The following is a 13156-nucleotide window of genomic DNA, read 5'->3' as shown; positions in this document are numbered from 1 at the left end:
TCCAAATCACATCGTTGCTCTCTTGCTCCACCTCCCCCTCCCTCTTCCCCCTGGAGTGGGCTGGAGAGGAGAACTGGAGACAGAAAAGATAAAGATCATGGGCTGAAATAAGAAAAATTTACAGGAAACAGAACAGGATAAGAAGACAAACAGTGTCAGCAAAATTATTAAGAACAAAAGTGTACAAAAGAGAGAGTGTGATTCACATGGAAGATGCTCTCCCACAGTGCCCAACCTGACCACAGCCACACTACCCCAGCTGCTACCCCAGCTCGGAACTAGCATTACCCAGCCACTCCCTCCAGCTTGGAACCAGCATTCCCCAAACGCTCCATCAGGGTCAGAGCTGGCATTACCCCACCACTCCCTTTGCCACATTTATTCAACCGCAAGGAAACGCTTTTCCCCAGAAAGGACTCCCTTCCCCCTTGCCCCTGGCAATGATGTGAGATGATACAGAATAACCTCTTGATCCTAGCTATTTTCCTGAGAAAAACAGCTTGTTTGTGATTATGGTTGTGTAACAATTTCTGCAGCTGGATACACACCCAGACTTTAGCTATTTGCCCTCTTCAACAGGACAGGATGAGAAAATTGGAAGAAAAAACTAAGGGGTCAAAATAAACATAGTCAGACTGCTTATTATTTACCGTAAAAGACAAAACAAGCTCAGCTTGGGAAAAATTTATTTAATTTATTGTCAAGTAAAGTAGATTCAGGTAATGGGAAACAAAGGGTTCAAGTAATGGGAAACTCCCCAGAGTGGTCAAGGTGGGATGGGTGATTAAGTGTCATGAGCCCATATCAGCTCCTCTCTGCCTCTCATTCTTCCTCACAGTTTTCTCCTGCTTCAACATGGGCTCTTTCACAGACTCAATTCCATTGCAGATCTATCAGGAACTGTCTGTCCCTGGCATTGGGCTGCTCCAACCTCTTCTTACAAAAGACCACCGCTGCAGCATCTCTGCTACCAAAACTTTGTCATATACACCAAATATAGTGACAAAGCAGCATTGGGAGAACCCATTTCAACACCTGAATAAGGACCACTTATGTTCTTTCTGATTTTTTAAGAGAAAATCAAAATGTCATTGTCATTCTGATATCAGAAAGAATAGTTTTCACCAAGTGTCACTAAGAACATATATATGTACAAATGCATGTTGGCCAAACAGTCCTAATTTATTGAAAGACAGACTAGCATTACCCTTTCTGGCAATGTGAGAGTTTACATGAAGAGAAAGACAACACATCTTATTGCCTTCAAAAAAGAATTCTTCACTTAATCTGCATCTGCTCCAGAGGTATACACTAGGAATTTCATCCTCCAGATGGGAATTGACAAATAAGCTTGTACAAATGATAGTACATCTGACTTTTCTTACCCGTCAATCTTAGAATGTCATCAAAGACTCTACAATGGAAGTACACATCTCACTCCTCTCACTGCAAAAATTTTATGGCTTTTTCAGATTTAAATATCTAACTTTGATGCCTAAAGGAAGACAAATTATGTGTTTTATTCCTTGGATAAATTCTACAAGTAATGAAAAAAAACCCTTAGTTTTTGTGAAGTGATATCATAAAGAAGGTTTTAGTTATCCAAAAAGCATCCACGTGTGCCTTTTCCAGTCTCTCTGTTACTGTGAAGGGATATGCTCAAGCCATGTAATACTTAGGGACACAGACTTCAGCTGTTAAAGAAGCCACAAGACACACACAAAAAGGGACCTATCTTAATCTCAGTGATGGTTTCAGTCCCTAGATGAGAGCTTCACTAAAAATGCATTTGTAATCATTTTTTCTTTTCATAACAAAACCAGATACTTGGTAGCTCTATGTGACTCATAATCTAAATACATCAAAGGGCAAGAATGACATTTTCTTACTGAGCTGAGGTTTTACACTATGACTCCAACAAGGAGTTTGGTGGAAGAATGAGATAAAAGAATTTGCTTTTCTTCACAGTGTCTAGCTACTTCGGCATATAAATTCTATAATTAAATCAATGCAGGGGATAAGGCAAAAAAGTGAGGTTAAATGTATAAGAATTGTAATGTAACTCTTTTCCACATTATGAGGAACTTGCTTTCCTTGAATGAAAAACTACGTTATACATGAAAATAAAATACCTCTGTTGTGGGAATTTTGAGCTAAAATTTATTTGCTCTAAAGAACACCAAGATGAGGGATGCAGCTGATGCACTAGATGGAGGAAATGCCTTCCAGAGGGACCTTGACAGGCTTGAGGAGTGCATCCAGGCGAACCTCATGAAATTAACAGGGCAATGTGCAAAGTCCTGCCCAGAGAAGCTGTGGGTGCCAAATCCTTGCAAGTGTTCAAGGCCAGCTTGAAAAACGTTTTGAGCACCCTAATCTCATGGAAGGTACCCCTGCCCATGTAATCTGGTTTGAACTAGATGATACTTAAAGATCTATTCCAATTCAAATCATGCTATGATTCTAGAATTCTAAGTTGTTCCCTACTCTAATCCTTTGCTACCAAGGATAAGTCTTCCTTGCTCCAGACTTTTTTCTCTGGTGTCCAGGACCTGGGATTCCTGAAAAGAAAAAAAAAGAAAATAACTTGTTACTCCTTGGAATAAGGAGGATACAAGAGATTTTAAGACAAACGTGACATGAGAAAGTAACAAAAGACAGAGGAGGGACAGGTATAAATGAAACTAAATGTACAAAAAGAAAAAGGAGGAGGTAAGATGAATTTCAATTATTTTACAAGGCAAACACTCTGAAAAACTGTGTTTCGAACCTGTTTTGCAATCTTTAAAAGAGATACCATTTTATTTTTCTGTAAGATTTGCTTTCCCTTGTCCACAGACAGCTATCTGTATGTAATGATTTTCAGGGCTGAAAAACATTCCAGGTTTTATTTAAACAGATTTGACAATTGAAATTGTACAGATCAGGTGTGTATTTATCTAATACTACTAAGAATAACTTCACATTTTGGGAAAGTGAGAATCACAGATCCTTGGAATAATTTAGATTGAAAAAGACCTCTAAGATCATCAAGTCCAACCCTTGACTGGACACTACTTTGTCAACTAGACCATGGTGCTAAGTATCACACCCAGACTTTTCCTAAACTTTTCCAGGGAAGGTGACTTATCCAGGGATGGTGACTCCACCAGCTCCCTGGGCAGTTCATTCCCATGTTTAACAACCCCTTCCATGAAGGAATCCCTCCTGATGTCCAGCTTGAATCTCCTCTGGCACAGCTTGACACTGTCTTCTTGTCCTGTCACTGGTTGCCGGGGAGAAGAGACTGATCCCCTCCTTGCTGCAATCTTTCAGGAGAGAGGTAAGGTCATCCCTGAGCCTCCTCTTCTTGAGGTTAAACAACCTCAGCTCCCTCAGCTGCTTCTCATAAGACTTGTGCTCTAGAGCCTTCACCAGCCTTGTTGCCCATCTCTGGACAAATGAGTTATTACAGATTTCTTTGGCACCTAGATCACCAAGACCAGTGCTGTTTTAACTGTGGAAGCTGCAGATATTTCACTGTTCTGAGATAATATTTAAATACACAATAGAAGTACCTTCAGAATGTGAAAAAATATTAGGAAATGAATAAAGATTTGTTAACTCAAACATTATTTGTAAAACCGGAACCAAACATTTACCTTACAACTCCAGCTGACACAGTTTAAGCTGTGGATATGGGTATTTGAAGTACATATGTAAAAATCTTTAGAGAACCCACAGAGTTTGAACAAATTTATTATTGAAAGCCAAGCAAAAAGACTGCAGTAAGCTGAAAAAAAAAAAAAGAAAAACGAAGTGTTAAAAGATACACTTCCTTTGTCTCGAGTGACTGCAGCTATAATAGAATAGAGGTGTTAACCTTTGGCTTGCATTTCCCACATCTATTTTTGAGTTTGATTAAAGCATGAAAATAGAACATTGCAGATTAATAACTGAAGGTTGGTTGAATTTTATTTTGGTTTATTATATATATAAACAAATAGACATGAACATATAATAATTACATAGATATATTTGACTAAGAATGGAAAGGAAAATGAAAAGAAGAGAAAGAAAAAAATAGTTGAAGGTAAAAATAGAGGGGGAAAAAGTAGGCTAAGAGTTTAATCTCCTGTTCTGTTTTGTTTCCATTTGTATAATGAAGAGGTGAACCATTAGGCAGTATCAGGTATATAAAAACATCTGCTGGCCATTGTCACATGTCTGGTTCTTTCACTTCTCTGGAGCTGGTCTCCATATCTTGCATTCACCCAGATCTGAACCAAAACATTTGACCTGAAGACAGAATAAAATGATAGCCATGCATAGAAGTTTAAGAAATTCAGATTGCAGAGGATAATTAAATTTGTTGGAGTTTGCAAGGTTAATGATCACCTTTCTTTCCATGAAGGCATTGTACTCCATACACCTGAGGTAATTCTGATTCTAATAGCATGGAATGAAGACACCCAATAGTTATGGAGAGACAAGTAAATCAGTAACTTTCAGTGACCTTGTTTTCAATGTTTGTATGCATCTCAGATGAGGAAAAAGCAATCATTCCCCTACTGGGCCTGAAAAGGGAACATGCTGTGAAGTTTTTCAAGAAGAAAGTGAACAGTACTTAATATGAGAGTGGTCAAATGCTGGAACAGGTTGCCAAGAGAAATTGTGGGATGTTTATACTCAATAGTCAAAAATGTACTGCATACAGTTCAAAGCAATCTGCTTGAACTGCTCTGCACAGAAGATGCATTTACAAACTAAATGACCTCTGGAGGTTACTTCTAAACTTCATGATTCTGTGATTCTGTGAACAATTTGTATACCTCTACCATTCCTTTATGACAGGATAAAGATGACCTAAAGTTATCCAAGCATCCCCTGGATAGTTCCAGTGTTAGATCTTGCTGTATTATACATCTTCAAAACTCACAGCTCAGTCCTAATTTTGGCCCATTTTTAATGTTTGTTGCTTATTTGTTGGGTTTTGTTGTTGTTGCTCTTTTGCTTTGTTTTGTTTTGTTATTGCCATGTCAAAGATTCTGATTCTGAGTCATATGACAAGCTACTGGAAAATGAAGGTATATTGCCTAAAAATATGCTTTGAAAGATGTACCCCTCTGGAGTTCAGCTATTAAAATTAGGACACCTGAACCATTAATATCTCAGAAACATCTGGGGGTTTCGATGATTATAAGTTTTTCTTAGCATCATGTAAAACATGTGGCTTGTCTTGATTTGAACTGATTGTTTTTAGTTGTCAGATTACACAGATAGGAGATGCAATCTTCTGAAATATTTATGCCACTTCAAAATATTAACACTTCTGCTGATATCCACAATATGTTATCCTTAAAACCATAATAGATAAATGGAATGAAATTCTACACATGTCAAATTATTTTATACCCTGGATTTGGGCTGCCTGATTCTTATAAACTTAACTTTCATGAAAAAAAAAATCGTTATAACTGCCAGGATTTTTTTTAGAAATCAAGCTAACTGCAATTTCTCTCATTGCAGAAAAGGTTTGAGAAGTGATTTCCAAAGGCGGTAGTGGCAGCTGAATGTCTTCTTACCAGGAAGTGTTAATGGGAAACATTTTACTAAGGCCATGAAGTGGTACAAGTGCAGACTGGATAAACAGCAAAAAGTATTAAAATATATGACACTGGTCATACTTTGTAAATTATTTTCTTCAGACTATAAAAATTAAATGTCCATGCAACATGGATTTAAAGACATGAATTAAAAAAATAAAGCATTTGTTTAACAGTAAAAGAGCTGTATTTCTAAATTTCTGTTTAATTCTAATGAGCTTCAGGTGTTGGGTTCTGCTCAGTAGTAACTGTATTTACCTGCTGATACTCAAATGTCTTTACATATCTATACCTAAGTGTCTTTATATGAGCCAGGTGTCTGAATTTAGACTACAGTCAATGGAAATCTAATCAGGAGAGTCAGGGATACCTAGAGACCAGTTCAGCTCATCTCAGGTTGCATACCAGGGGTTTGATTCTGTTGCCTACACATGAGAATCTAATACTGTTTGAGCTGTTGCAGAATATTCTGCCCACCTGCAGCCAGTGCAGGTTTTCTGTAGCTCTTGTGTGATGCCATTCCACTTTGAGAGAGACCTAACCAGTGTTAAATGAACCTGGTTTAATACAGTTGTCTGCTGTTAGGCTTTTGTATCAAATACTTCAGTTTATCATATTAGGTCTGCTTTTACAGCAAGCTGACATGTAACAAGATCTTGAAGATATTGATGTATGCAAATATATAATAAATTTATACTGTGATGATGATCTCTCTAGAGGCATAAAAGAGTCTTTTGTTTTATAAAATCCTACTGCTGTTCTAAAATCTTTTTAAAGCCTGGAATCTTTTTGAATTAATTTTTTGTTTTAAAAAGTTACTTCATAGTTTTTAATACATTTTACATTATATCACTCTTTTTTTAGATATAATTGCACTTTCTCAGAAATCACATGAATGTACACACATCAGAAATCGCATAATGCTTTCAAAAATTATTTTGGGCAGTCCATTATAGTACCTTGACTCGTATCTCCTGCTGGGAAATGTACTTGTCATTGTGGGATTAAAAAAGTTATTATCTATTTTCTAGTATGGCTCTGTATGGACTTTAGGAATTGAAGCATAGCTATAATATCTTGTTTACAATTCTATTCTTAAACTTCGCTTTAGCTAACTAGGAGAAAGTAGTAATCGCTTAATGTTGAGCAGATCTAAATAATTTGTATCTGCAGCTTTCTACCCAGCAGCAAAACTCAGGAAAAACCCTGAAAACAATTCAAGCAATTGTGCATCTGCCAAGATTGGGAAGTTAAGGAGAAGCTAGTAGAGTATTATCTTTATGCACACTGGTCTATTAGGACTTCTGTATTGTGATGGGTTGATCCCATCTGGACACCAGGCGTCCACCAAAGTCACTCTGTCACTCTCCTCCTCAACTGGACAGGGACAAGGAATTGTAATGAAAACCTAATGGGTCAAGGTAAAGATGGGGAGTGATCACTCACCAGTTAACATCATAGGCAAAACAGATTCAGCTTGGGGAATTTGGATTAATTTATTACCAATAAAATCAGAGTAGCATAGTAAGAAATAAACCCCAAATCCTAAAACACCTACTCCCACCTGTCCCTTCTTCCCAGTCTCCGCTTTTCTGCCGAGTTCTCTACCTCCCTCCCCACAGCACTTCAAGGACAGGGAATGGGGGTTGCAGTCAGTTCATGACATATCCCCACTACTTCTTCCTCAAGCACACGTGCACCAAGGCTCACTGCATCACTCTGCTCCTTTGTGGGTTTTCAGAGAACAGAATGGAACTGGAGAAGTTCTTGGACTGGCTGTGGCTCATGCCTTTACCTCCTTTCAAGCCTGTACTGAACTACTGCTGGGTTGGTTAAGGGGTTGAGTGCATCCATCACAGACACCTAAGACATTTGAGACATCCACACTGAACTGGAATATATGTCCAAGGATGTCACTAAAATGAAACACAACGCCTGTATTAAGGCACTGGAATCACATTTTTTGAGATGCCTTTCTTACACAAGCAGCATTCACATTTTACTAAGGCCTCTATTTTTCTGCTTGTAAATATTCGGATTTTATTTTTACCATCTACACTTTCACTAGCTTCTATTCATGTCAGAACAATAGCTGCACTAAAAAACCACCCAGAATAACCCCAAGGACCTCAAGAACTGAGCCTTCAATAGCAATGATATAAGCTGAAAGAGCAGAAGAAAGAGACAATATGAATTTTGTATGAGTCCTGAAGAGTTGTCACAGAAAACAGATAGCTAGGGACTAGTAGCAGATTATACATATTTGGGCAAAAATCAAATTCTGGACATGGATATATTCTCCCTAAAATCTAACAGCCTATCACAATGCATGTTGTTCAACCAGAACTTTTCTCAAGTGTTTTTACATTATATTTGGTTATCATCAGCTGTGAGTATAGAAGATGTTTGTTGTTGTTATTTTTCTTTGCCAAAATATGTCCCTGGAGTTATCTTACCATAACTTTCCAACTATTAAAAACACTTTATTTTCACACTGCCATAGAACAGATAACTTTTATTATCTTCTTTGCACACTTCTTACTTCCGTCTCTAATAAATCTCATTGATTTTCAGGTCCCTTCTTCCAGACAGCCCTAGTCTCTCTCCCTTCCACTTTTTTGTATTAAACTGCAGTTTTCTCTAGGTAATCTGAGAGACTCTGCAACTGACAACTATTTTTCTTTACTCAGGCCTGTTATAGTTTATGGGTGGGATTCATCTTCTGATCTGTTTCTATCAAATGAAGAGAGGTGAGAATTAGTTTAATTCTTTTAGCTACGGGGTAATGTGCAAGTTCATGCTGAGCTAGAGGCGAATTGAAGATTTCTTCTTAAAGAATTCCTAAAAAAGAAAGTTCTTTCCACCCTGTAGAGATAGTAGAACCTTTTATTCCCAGGCCTGCAGCTGACTCCACAGCAAATCATTTGGTTAATTTTATTCAGATTCATATTTCCAGCTGTTTGACCAGATATCTTAAATCATGCAGACCTATATTCAATGTCTATATTTCGTATCTATTTATGTCTTTCAATGCATGTGACAAATTAATTGTTCATGCAATACATTCATATAGCAATGAATTCCTTTTATTGCAGGAATCACAATCATTAATCCTTTAAAAATTATGAAAATCTATTTAAAAGTAACCCTTGTTACTATTTGTGTTTTCTCCCGTTACACACTGTAAAAGCTAGGCTTCCGTATATTGCAGAGAATTACTAGGTATTCTTCAGTTTCAAGCAAAACACATTCATTCTATCCATTCATTCCTTTATAGATATTTTCCTTTACCTTACATAGTCTATAACCTTTGCTGAATTTATAGGTAGCAACCTTATCCCTTCTTTGCCTTTGTGTCACCAGACTAACCAAGCCTAGTGCTTCCATCTCTTCTCATATAATAGACTTCCAATTTTCTACATTATCACAGAAGCTCTCTCCATCTGTCAGTTTGAATTCATCTCCTTTCAATATGAATGACCAGACCATATATTTCAGAGACCATCTCACTAGAATTTTGTATAATGGAACTAATATTGTCCTAACTCAGCTGACAAATCCTAGGACACCATCTGCATTATTCACAGCTGTGACATATCGGTACCTCATAGGACTGAATATGACACAGCTCCTTCAATGAGCCTGATTTTCTGCCCTCAGGTTTTGTCAGTGATTTTCTTAATAGTTTCCCATTACAAACCACAACATTTTGTACTATCAAATATTGTATTATTATGTCTATCTCTTTGGTACCATAATTCACCCAATTTTTCTCCTGTGAGTATGAACAGACAATTTTAAAAAAAATCAGATTAAAGTTGTGAAGCTACGCGGTCTGTCAGCTAGAACTGATTCATCAGTTACTCACCAGTTAGTGAAATGTACACATCTGTACAAGTAACTTTCTGCAACACAAAGAATATCTTAGCCAAAATTGGCATTGAAAGTCAAAGTAACAGATTTTATTGTATAGAACAGAAGAGCAAACACTTTTGGAAGAAGATGTTTCCTTCTTTGTTTGTATTTTCTTCAATGACTTCATTCTGATTACTTTTACTCATTTAAGCAGTATATGTGTGGAATGAATCTTCATTATCTCCAGGATTACAATGATTTTTGCCTTTGCAACTTTGGTAAAATTCCTCAAGGTGTTCCGGATTCATATGTAAAATCATTAATTTCACGTAAGAGTATTGCTGAACTAACCCTTGAGAAACATTATTATTTCATCTTTCATCACATGTTTAATATCAATATTTCTGCTGTCTTCTCCCCTTTAATTAGAACCTTGATCATTTTGTAGTTCTAGTAATTTTTCTTTTCTCATCTGACCTGTAGTTTTCTACATGGTACTCTATCAAGTGCTTTGTTGAAGTGGAGACAGATGCATGCTTTGCATTTCATTCCTCTCATAGATTCAAGCCCATACACTCTATATGAAATACATGTGATATTCATATATATACATATAAATATATATATCATCAAGTAATCAGAAACACCCTAAATTTTCTTTAAAACCCTTTTAATATTTTAAAATTTTTCTTACATTACAATTTGCCCCATGCTTGGTATATTCAGATGACCAGATCCATATGCCTGCAGTAGTACATATAATTTTTCTTCAGTATAAATAATACATTAAATATTTATCACTCCCATAGCAGAAACTAATATTTTTTGTTGGTTTGAATTAGGATGCCTTATAATTACCCCTTTGAAAATTATCTAAATACATAAATGTTCCCCTTACATTTCTTTCCCAGAACAACCTATTTTAGAAGACTCACTGTTTACTAAGGCCTCTATATAACAGAAAATAATGTTGATTTGCAGTAATTAGGTTGTTGTCCTTTAACTTATTTCAGATAAATCCCAAACTTTACTAATTTTTCCAGGACAGCTGTAGAAAGACATGGAAAGACTAGGGTATTAACATTCCCAAGTAATTTTGGGTGCTCAGAAAAAGTAAACAATCATTATGGCTTCCAATTTCACAATTAGCTCTGAGTAAAGGATATTATAGAAGTTTCAGAGAAGAGGCAGATACTGAACACAGCACATACTTCTCTCTCAAGATTTGAAATGTCTGAAAGCTGTCCTATCACTTTTCATTAAGATATTGCGTATAAAGTTCCAAGACACATTAAAGACACATTAAAATAAAGATGTATGAAAAACCTCCATGTTCTCTTGGAGATTAGAAAGGTTTTGGTATTTCAAGACTATTCTTTCAAAGGGTACTGAAGTAATTTTTTCATAGTCCTTTATTAGGACAAGATATTAGAATTGCTTTAAACTAAGCAGCTGTTGAATATAAAAAGGAAAATATTTTAAAAAATTTCTCTTTGTTCTGAGACTGGGATTAGAAGAGACATTTTGAAAAGTGATGACAGGTTTTGAATGAAGGGACCTGGCTGGTTCTGGAAGAAGTAGCTTGACAGGTAAAGGCTGGAAGATTTTTATGAGATCTGAGAGAGATTCTCAGGCTAAAATTAATGAATAGGTAAAAGCTGTGCATGCAGCATGTCAGGCTCCTCCTATTAGGTGAAATATCTGTGCCTCACTTTATGACTCTGTCTGTTCAAAACACACATAACTTATGCATAGTCACATGCATAGAATGAGTACCACCAACCTCTGAAGGTAAAAGAAATTGACTATAGTCACGGCATGGAGTGTCACAGTATGCCTCTCTCCCTTGCCCCTTGCTTAAGCCATAATCACCAGTGGAGTTTTGACAGCCACATCCAGCTTGCTGGGGACTTTGGGGGACAGACGGCAACATGGTGCACTAGGGCTGTCTAGAACAGTGACTCAGACCTCTTGGTAATACACAAATAAGTCAATCATGTTACTTTGAAAATAGTGACCCACCCAGGGCCTGCTGAGCTCCCCTGCATAGCAGTGAGCTTTGCACTAGGACCTCACCTCACTAGGAGCCGGGATGCCTCCCAGGGTTACTCTAGAGGCTGAGAAATTCCTTGTTACAACAGATGCTTGGTAAGTGATTAATAGCGTACCAAAATTTGAAATCTTAGCTAAGTGATATGTTGGATTCATTGTGCATATAGAATCCTTTAGACACAAACTGTTGACCAAGTCTGGGACTAAGTGTGAATCTAGATGCACCTAGACTCCTCTCTGATAAGGAAAGGGTGGGTTCTTTCTGAGCCTCATGACTCAACAGAAGGTTGTCCCTGACATCTTTATCTGACCCTGTCCTCTATGCAGTAAATGACCAAATGTACCTTCCCATCCAATCTTGTTAAACCACTGTTGCATTTATTATTGAATTTTCATAATTAACTCACTACTTTATTAAAGTATATTGTTTCTTCTCTCTTACTAGTGAAGCATATCATTCCATTTGCAACAGTTTATCAGGACCTTTATAGGTATGCTTATCCATATAGTTATAAATGTTCAAACCACATTAGATTACTTAATATTTTGAACTGAACACTTTTAACTTATCAGTGACAGCAGTGAACTGTGCTGTAAGATCCGCAGACTGTTAAAGAAATGTTTACTCTGAAAAGATTTATGCTTGCAATACAGAAGATGCTAAGACTAAATTCAGCATGCTAGAGCAATAGCCTATTAAACATTGCAGAGTTTGAGAAGATTGCATTTGCAGGGAAAACTTTGCCTCACGACTTTGAATATTTATGGCAATCATTCATAAAGCCATGTGCATATTAAATTTGACTGTTCCTTGAAATATTTCAAAGATGCGTTAGTTTCAATTACAATGAACTGAGCACCAGTGATAGTCAAAAAGGTTTTTCTAGACATCATTTTATAAGAAATCAAACAAACAAACAAAAGTATTTTCTACTAGTTTGTTAATTTTGCTGTATCACATCGTATACAATGAGTATCGGGAATATCAACATGACTTGAGGTGCAATGCCAGAATATTTTACATTGTGGCAAGTTATGTAAAACTTGTTACATACACTGATAATAGGAAAATCATACCAAATTTAAATAGGTTCAGGTTAATTCATAAGAGAATTCTTGGTGCTTTTTTCGTCAGGATATGGACAAAGAGGTGAAAGGTTCTTGTAAATAAATGCTATATTTTCTCTATGAATAAAATTCTAATTATAGAAATGTTTTTATAAATATATCTTGTTGGGGTTTTAGTTTAGTCTTAGTTTTTTTTCCTGTTAAAGGAATTTTCTCCCATATGCATGTTGCTAGGGGACAAATAGCTGTACTTAAGAAAGACAAAAAGGGGAGTGGGGCGGGCCTGGCTACTCCTTTGTCTACACCTGGGTGTGGGGTCAGTTCGCTCTGAGCATCCAGAGAGAGAAGCTGCAGAGAAAGGAGCTGCTGCTTCTTTCTTTTTGGCCCGTTCTTTCTTCCTGCTGGAAACAACGCCGGGACCCCAAAAGCCGCTTTCCCTGCCCTGCTGGAGACCGAGCTGTGGCTGCCCTGCTCCGCTGCTGCTTCGAGCTTTCGCTACGCTGTAGCCCTGCTCGCCCTGCCTGCCTGGGCCTCCGTGGGTTTTTTCCCATCTGGATACATCTCGTCTGCCACCCGGGATTTGCGTTCGTCCCTGC

The 13156-nt window shown here is 37.1% G+C and overlaps 1 long non-coding RNA gene across 1 annotated transcript in view; it reads right to left on the bottom strand.

Moving 5' to 3' along the window:
- Positions 1–650: 650 nt before the first annotated feature.
- LOC108446314 overlaps positions 651–13156 on the bottom strand; it is a 44006-nt gene continuing 31500 nt past the window's right edge. The window contains exons 2-3 of the long non-coding RNA XR_001861468.1: positions 3642–3772; positions 651–2561 (exon numbers count right to left, since the gene is read on the bottom strand). This is a non-coding gene — a long non-coding RNA (uncharacterized LOC108446314). The remainder of the gene's footprint in view (positions 2562–3641; positions 3773–13156) is intronic.

This window comes from Corvus brachyrhynchos, unplaced genomic scaffold, assembly GCF_000691975.1.
Source record: "Corvus brachyrhynchos isolate BGI_N302 unplaced genomic scaffold, ASM69197v1 scaffold12, whole genome shotgun sequence".
In the NCBI taxonomy this organism is placed as follows: Eukaryota; Metazoa; Chordata; class Aves; order Passeriformes; family Corvidae; genus Corvus; species Corvus brachyrhynchos.
This window is presented reverse-complemented; position numbering and strand designations above follow the sequence as displayed.